Here is an 8,659-nt window from a genome sequence, read left to right as displayed (position 1 = left end):
CCTGCATATGGCAGGTTGTTAATAAGCCTTTCTCCAACTCTGATGCCAACTTCTTTTGCATATAGTCCAATTTGTTCAGCATACAGATTGAATAAGTATGGTAAAAATGCATAATCCTGACACACACCTTTCCTGATTTAAAACTGGCAGTTATCTTCTTTTTCTGTTTGAACTATATTCTTGGTCCATATTCAAGTTCCAGATGAGCACGATGAGGTGTTCTGGAATTTCCATTCTTCTCATTGGTATCCATAGTTTGTTATGATCCAAACAGTCTTTGCATAGTCTATAAAACACAAGTAAACATCTTTTTGGTATTCTCTGCTTTCTGATCAATCTGACATGAGCCACAGTATCTCTTAACAGTACCCAAGCGCAGCCCTGAAAAACCTGAAGAAGATGAAGACAAGAAAAACCCTAAAACAGAACCCCTCGCGACTGCTAATAATGGTCAACCTGATATAAAACACATACTATCCAAGGAGTTATAATTGACCGCAGAGGCAGAGCAACTGAAACCATATTTTATGAAGGAAGTTGGCACTCACTTTGGTGATTTCGTGACCAATCTCATTGAAAAATCAGCATCAATAGATATTGGTGGTGGTACTCTCACATCTTTTTCTATTCTCAAAGGACAGAAGAACCAGAGAGCTAAAGAGCTGAGGGCGCCTCCCAAACAAGGAAAACTTTTTGTCATAAGACGATCTCTGCTAGATGAGCTGTTAGAGGTGGACCACATCAGAACCATCTGTCACATGTTGTTTGCCCTCCTCACTATCTTTATCATCAGCTCACTGGTCGTGGATTACATTGATGAAGGAAGGCTGGTGCCTGAGTTCAATCTCCTGTTTTACTTTTTTTTTAAATGTGATTGAGATTTTTTTTTTAATCATTTTATCAGGGGCTCATACAACTCTTATCACAATCCATACACACATCAATTGTGTAAAGCACATTCGCACATTCATTGCCCTCATCATTCTCAAAACATTTTCTCTCCACTTAAACCCCGGCATTAGGTCCTCATTTCCCCCCTACCTCCCCACTCCCCCCTCCCTCATGAGCCCTTGATAGTTTATAAATTGTTATTTTGTCATATCTTGCCCTGTCCGACGTCTCCCTTCACCCACTTTTCTGTTGCCCGTCCCCCAGGGAGGAGGTCACATATAGTTCCTTGTAATTGGTTCCCTCTTTCCTACCCACTCTCCCTCTACTCTCCCTGTTTCGCCACTCACACCACTGGTCCTGTAGGGATCATCTGCCCTGGATTCCCTGTGTTTCCAGTTCCTATCTGTACCAGTGTACATCCTCTGGTCTAGCCAGACTTGCAAGGTCGAATTCGAGTCATGGTAGTGGGAGCGGGGAGGAAACATTTAGGAACTAGAGGAAAGTTGTATTTTTCATCGTTGTTACATTGCACCCTGACTGGCTCATCTCCTCCCCCCTATTTTACTTCTTTGGCAACTTTCCGACTGTTTTTTGGAGCTGGTGGGGCATGTTCCTATCCACATTTGGAGTTCCTTATTTCCTCTTTGTATCTTGAACCAATAGATACCAGACCAGCTCCCACCCTGTGCTCCGTACTCTCTTCTATGGCTCACTTTTCATTTGCTTCCAGCTTGAAGGTTTAGGTGTTGTACCAGCATACATTGCGCTAACATATACCCCGGCACCAGCTTCCCGGATCACTCTTATAAGTGAACAGGCTTGTTTTGTAATGAAAGCTCATACATTTATCTGAGAAAATATGCCCGGAGTACTGGATTCTGCTACGGAGAAATCAAGCACTGTACCAATACCCACATTTGGCCAGTACTTGTGCTTCTTCTTTGCTCCTACCCTCATCTACCGGGCCAGCTCTCCCAGGACCCCCACTGTAAGATGGGGTTATGTTGCTACCCAGTTTGCTCAGACTTTTGTTTGCTTTTTTATGTGTACTGCGTGTTTGAAAGACTCAGCCTGCCCTGGTGCCGGAACAGGGAGCAGAAGCCCTTCAGCGCTCGCGACCTGGTCCTGCGTGGCTTTAACTCTATTTTAGCAGGGGTGCTGCTGATGTTCCTGGTTTTCTTTGCCTTTTTGCGTTGCTGGCACAATGCCTTCGCTGAGTTGTTGCGTTTGATGACAGGATGTTTTCTAAGGATTGGTGGAATTCTACAGCATATGCCAACTACTACAGGACCTGGAGTGCGGTGGTCCATGACTGGCTGTATTACTATGCTTACAGGGACTTTCTCTGGCTTTTCACAAAGAGGTTCGAGTCTGTTGCCACGTTAGCTGTCTTTGCTGTGTCTTCTGTCGTGCACGAGTATACCCTGGCTCTTTGTTTGAACTTTGTCGATCCAGTGCTCTTCACGCTCTTAGGTTCTTTGGAATGGCTTTCAACTTCACTGCCAACGACCGCCGGAAGAAGGGGATTTGGGATGCTATGATGCGGGCTTCCCTTCTCACGGGTCAAGGAACACTCCTGTGCTCTTATTCTCGAGTGGTACGCACGTCAGCATTGTCCTCTGAAAATTGCCACATTTCCGAATTATGTACGACCATGTTCCTGGACTTGTCGTATGTGTCTTAGAAGCTTGAACTTTGTTTTGCTCTTTCTATTTTTTTGTCACTGAAGATTGGTTATTCTGCCTGATTGTGGGCCGGCAGCTACTTCCAGCAGTTTCTGAAGTTCTCTGTGTTTTGGGGACCACTCCAGGCTTTATAGATGGCTAAGCTCATGCCAAGGCCATGTGAAACTGACCTCTTGGAATCTTACTCACTTAAGCAAAACTTTTCCTCCTCTCTTTTGGTAGAAAGGAGACTGATCACAGAAGCAACAGCAGAGATAATGACAGGAGGTACCATGTTTTATCTGCTTAAGCCTAGACAATTATAACTGTGCATCTTCTGTTTCTAGACTTGGTTAACCAAAACATGAAGAAATTGTTCTAATTACCTCTGATTGAAAATTATTTTTCATAAACACTGCTGGAATGTATGCTAATTAAATGCAATTGAAGAAAAAGAGGAAATTCAAAAAAAATCAAGATCAATCTGACATGAGCAACAGTATCCCTTATGCCATGTCCGCCTTTGAATCTTGCTTTAATTTCTGGCAGCTCCCCGTCGATGTACTGCTACAACCCTTTAGAATTATTTTATATATCCCAGAGTTGAAAATATAAATGGAGTGAAAAATTTAGTGAAATAGCTCAACAATAGACTCAAAATGGCAAAAAAATGGATAAATTTGAAGGTGGATAGTAGAAATTATCCAAAGTGAAGAACAGAAAGATCTGTGGGACAATATCAAGTAGACCAATATTTATGGTACGGGAAAGTATGGGAATGGGCCAGAAAACATAGTGGCCAAATTTTTACCAAATTTAATTTAGAACATTGATTTGCATATCCAAGAAGGTCAATGAAACCTATACAAGATAAAGCTCTGCCTGACTCACTCCTCTCTGGCTTTCTCTGATAATATACTTTAATTATCTTCTCATATGTCCTTGACTGTGCCTCCCTTATGTCTTTTCCTTCCTGTGTGAGTCTGAGTTGACTAGAGAAACAAATCCAGAGACACTCACATGTGTATAAGAGAGAGCTTTATATAAAGAGTGATTGTATTTGAGAAAATATCCCGGACCAGTCCAGATCAAGTCCTTAAGTCCTATATTAGTCCATATGTTTGATACCAATTTATAAAGTCCTCGGCAGACTCACAAAACACATGAAGTGACGCCAAATACAGGGAGATCACAGGCCAGTGGGTGGTAAGTCTTGTGGATCCAGTGGTGCTGTAAGCATCTCAGCACTGGCAGGGGTCTCCACATGGTTCCTTCAGCTCAGGGCACTAGCATAGCTCCATGTTTCTTGTCAGCTGCAATGTCTCCCAGAGAGTTAGCTTGCATCCTGCCTCCAGAGAGCTATTTATCACCTTAGTGCCTCCAAATGAGGTCATCAATCTGCGACCTTATTGACAGGCTAAATTCCACCCCTTCACTCTTAATCCTCTCAAATTGACAACCGATTATATAACTACCACACTTTCTCAATCCTTTTCTATTGTGAATTAATTTACAAGTCCCACAAAATTATTACATTTAATACTATATACTCACATAGATATACCGTTCATTTTCATATACCATAAGAGATTTAACATTTTTTATGAAGACATATGCTTGTAATGTTTGTAAGTATCTCATGTTGGATATTTCAGTAGAATTCTAACTGCACTATAGGGAGTCTTCTATTACTCCATATTTCTAAAATAATATCAGTATTTGAAGTCGCTGAGTGGTGTACTGAGCTGCTATCTGACATGTTGGAAGTTCAAGTCAATCAAGAGGTAATTAAGAAGTATGGCACACTACTTTTAAAAAATCCATCATAAAGATCCTACAGAGACCTGTTCTGCTCTGACACACTTCCGGTCACCGTGAGTTGATTTGGACACAGTGGCACCTGGGTTTTGTTTCATTTTTATCACTCTTAACAGTGGGTAGCAAGTAACCTGAAATCTCAATTACCTTCGACATTTCCTCTCATCCAATTACTCAGATCTGGCAATTCCATTGACCATTGTCCTCTTCCTACTCATTTCTACTGCCATTTTTCTTTCATGATTTTATTAATTTCTCACTCAGACTGGCCCTAGAGCAATTAACTGTATTTCATGACCCTGTTCTCTTTTCTCTATAACTCAACCTACACATAGTAGTCAGATTAATATGACTAAAAGCTAGCTCTGACATTTTCCCTGTTCTACACACACACACACACACACACAGATTCATTGATTTCCCCAGGCTCAGAAAATAAAATTTTAACATTATTTTCCAAACTGCCTTCACAATTGCTTTCACAAACCCCAAATTCCAGTTGTGACAAAATCTTGAAGACTTTTTCAATTCAACTGAAACAATCCATGAGGTTAAAAAAAGAAAGAAGGAAAAAGGCTATTACTTGTGGGTGGGTACATGTTCCCTTACAACGTGTAAATGTTCTAAGATTTAATATTATGTAAGTTCTTGGAAGCATGGAGTGGCCACATCAGCTACGGGAGATGAAGAATCCAGGACACGTGGCCTTGGAGTCTGGTGAGCAGATGGATGGCATTGAGGTGATCTCCACCCTGGATATTTTCAGCCAGTTACAGACGTGAAGACAAACGGATTTATCTACTGAACAGGAGCATGTTGCTAATAAATGGATACAGATGAACAGAGGTCTTCTAGTACAGAGTGTACGTGACAAATAAGACAAATATGAAAGCAAACATTTGTAGAATACTCAGTTCTGGTATTTGGCGCCACTGAAAAACTGGTCCCAGAAGGATCAGGCAAGGATGTCTGTTTGGACACTTGGAGGTCCAAAGACACTTGACAATGTGAAGATGCACATTCTTGATTAACTGGTATGAAGCTGCACCATATTTATAAACATGCTGCTGCCCGGGCAGTGCTTTGCTGGGAAACAGTAAAAGAAACAAAAGCCAAAAACATTATCAATCTAAAATTCGGTGAAAGGAACAAGAAGTGTAAATTATGCAAATTCAGTAACAAAACCTGTAGCTGCTGGTTGACTGTGCGTCAGATTGTTTAGCTAAGCATTCTACTCTCTGTGTGCTTACGCCAGAGGCGATTCTTGGTTCTGTTCATGAATTATAATGAATTTTGAAATTGTAAGATCCAAATTTTTAAAGTTTCACTAGGAAAGGATGCACATTAATTAAAGATGGAGCTTGCCAGAAAAAAGGTAGGTGAATAAGAACATTAAACAGCGATTTGAAAAACAGCGATCTCCTGTTACAGGAAAGAACTGATGAGCTTTTATCCTCTGAGGTGGTGGTTGCTTCTCTGACCTAACAGATTCAAGGTAACTGCAAATTTCTGCTGCAGTTGCTGAAGAAACAATCTTCATAATTATTCAAAATTTCATAGTGTCCTCCTGAAAACTGAAGTAAAAAGTCCTAATAAATCAGCACATTTTAATTTTGGTTTTCATTTTCAACTCAGCTTTTAGACATTTTCTCATTCAGCTGTTTACATGTACCCTAGATCATTTATGAAACTTTTCAACAGGAATGTACTTTCGGTTAATATATTGTAAGATGTACGCTTATATAGTCTTCTATAAAGCAGAGGCTAACCAAAAAACTGCCAGCAAGTTGAAACCAACTCATATCAATTCTGTAGGACAGGATAAAATTTCCCCTGTGAGTTTCCAAGTCTGTAACTCCTTACTGGAGTAGAAATCCTCATCTTTTTCCTTTGCAGCGGCTGGTGGCTTCAAACTACCGAATGCTTTCGTCGACAGCCCAATGTGTTTCCACTCTGCCCCCAGGGCTCCGGAGGGTAACAATGAGAGATTCAGCTCCCTGCGGACAGAGGAATCATCCATGGGGTTCACAAAAAGCAGGTACCTACACTTTATCCTGGATTGTGGGCTACAATACAAGGGTTTTTCATTACTGGGGGCGCTGAGGTTTTCCCCCCCACTAAGAGGGCAGTAGAACACGTCTGGGAATACTATTTGGCTGTTAGCCATAAAATCGGTGGTTCAGACCCTTCTCCTGCTCCATAGGAGAAGGTTGAAACATTCTGCTTCCGGCAGGATTTATAGTCTCAGAAACCCACACAGGCAATTCTACTCTGTCCGCACGGGCTCTTTTGAGTTGGAAGCTCACTCATTGCAGTGAGTGTGAGGTTTTCCGTTTTTAAATAAAGCAGAGATGTGCTGTTGTTGTTGCTAGGAGACATTAAGTTGGTCCCAACTCAGAGAGACCCTTACGGACAACAGAATGGAGCGCTGCGCGGTGCCATTTTCACCACTGGTGCTCTGTTTGAGAGCTTGGTGACAGCCCCGGCATCAACCCCTCTTGTCCAGGGGCTTCTCCTTCTTCACTACTTTAGCAAGGATGATGCTCTTCTCCAGGGACTGCCCTCTGATAGCGTGTCTTGATAAAATCTAATCATCCTTGCTTCTGAAGAACATTCTGGCTTTACTTCTTGCAAAAGAGATTTGTCTGTTCTTCCAGCCGTCCATGGTCCTTTCAACGATCTTCTCCAACAATACAATTCACATGCATCAACTCTTTCTTTATTGTCCAGCTTTCACATGCATTTGAGACAAACAAAAATATGATTACTTGAGTCAGATCCATCCTCTCCTCAAACAGAGATTTATTTAAAATAAAATACAGCCAAAATAAAAGTCTTACTAAATTCCAAAAAACTTGACATCTAACTAGCCCTGTTTGCCAGGAACAGATGTGCAATATAATTCTGAGGGAGAAGTTTAAGACAGATGAACAGTAATCTAAACAAAAGAGAAGAAAGATATTCCTTCAGTAAAGATACTCTTTCCTTTTGAATGTATTTTATAAAACGTGGGTAATGTGTGAACTAAAGTCCACTGGTATTTGGAATTTCAAATTTTATTAGGATGAAGAAGAATCTCGTATATTTCTGAATATAATTTGACTAATTTTTCTGGGATGTAGCAGAATAATTACAAGCTTTTTGAAAAAGGGTTGAAATAGGCACTTCTTACTCTGGGTCAAGATATCAAGAATAAATGTCACTCGCTTGTTCAATGGACATTTCTGTTGAAATACTGGGAGCACAGGACACACAGATAACAGCTTATGCTCAAGAACATTGGGATCTAATAACGGGAGACAAACGTAGAAACAGATTCAAAAACAAAACAAATTCACTGCCACCAAATCAATTCTGACTCATAGCGACCTTATAAGACAGGGTTGAAATACATTTGTGGGTTTCCAAGATTGTACCTTTTCACGGGAATAGAAAGTCTCATCTTTCTACCTTAGAGCAGCTGGTGGTTTTGCACTGCTGACCCTGTGGTTAGCAGCCCAATGCATAACCACTATACCACCAGGGCTCCTTTTATGAAACAGATCAGCACAGTGATATTCACTCAGTAAAATCCAGTACTTTGAAATAACGCAGCTTGGATAGAGACCTCCATAGTTGGATTTCTTATAAGTTGAAATGTCTTGCCTCTTAGAGGAACAGAGGACATCGAATAATGTAGTTATGGAGTTAGAGTGCTATTTACAAATTTGCCAACTTAACGAGAAAAGAGTTTTTAAATAAGTTTTTATAGAGAAGATGGAAAGAACACAAGTTTGAGAGTCAAAAAGAACTGGTTTAGGGGCTCACTCTTCTACTTTGATTTATAGATTTCTTAATGATCTTTGACTTCTAGCGCCATTTTCCTTATCTGTTAACTAGATGGTACCTACCATGAAAGCCCCCTGTGACAAAACATAGGTCATTGGTGACCATTTGAATGCATACATTGATATAAGTACATGTTAATCTCATTATCTTTCTATTAGCAATTTACCCTATTAACAATGTCTGGGCGTTCCTGTTGCTCTACAACCTCATCCGCCCTTGAAGTTGACAGCATTATTAATTTTAGCTATTCTGGCATTTACCTGTGGTTTTCAGTTGTATTTACTTGGTTACTAAAGAAATTGAGGGCCTTTTCTTACATCATTTTAGAAAACAATTGGCGTATCCTTTATTTTGCAAAATGCCTTCCTTAAATCTCTTGCCCATTTTCCATTTCTTTAAGTCTTCCTCAAAGAACTCCGTGCTCTTTGATTTATACCATGTCAAAACTGCCATCTTGG

At 40.5% G+C, this 8,659-nt stretch overlaps 1 pseudogene; it reads left to right on the top strand.

Annotated features, from left to right (window-relative positions):
* The first annotated feature begins 512 nt into the window (after positions 1 to 512).
* On the top strand, positions 513 to 8,421 carry LOC101643171 (annotated as a pseudogene).
* The last annotated feature ends 238 nt before the right edge of the window (positions 8,422 to 8,659 follow it).

The sequence above is a fragment of the Echinops telfairi genome, unplaced genomic scaffold (assembly GCF_000313985.2).
Source record: "Echinops telfairi isolate 266 unplaced genomic scaffold, ASM31398v2 ScPeMD7_3533;HRSCAF=4204_0, whole genome shotgun sequence".
Classification (NCBI taxonomy): Eukaryota; Metazoa; Chordata; class Mammalia; order Afrosoricida; family Tenrecidae; genus Echinops; species Echinops telfairi.
Note: the sequence above shows the minus strand (reverse complement) of the source record. Positions and strands in the feature narration are given on the sequence as shown.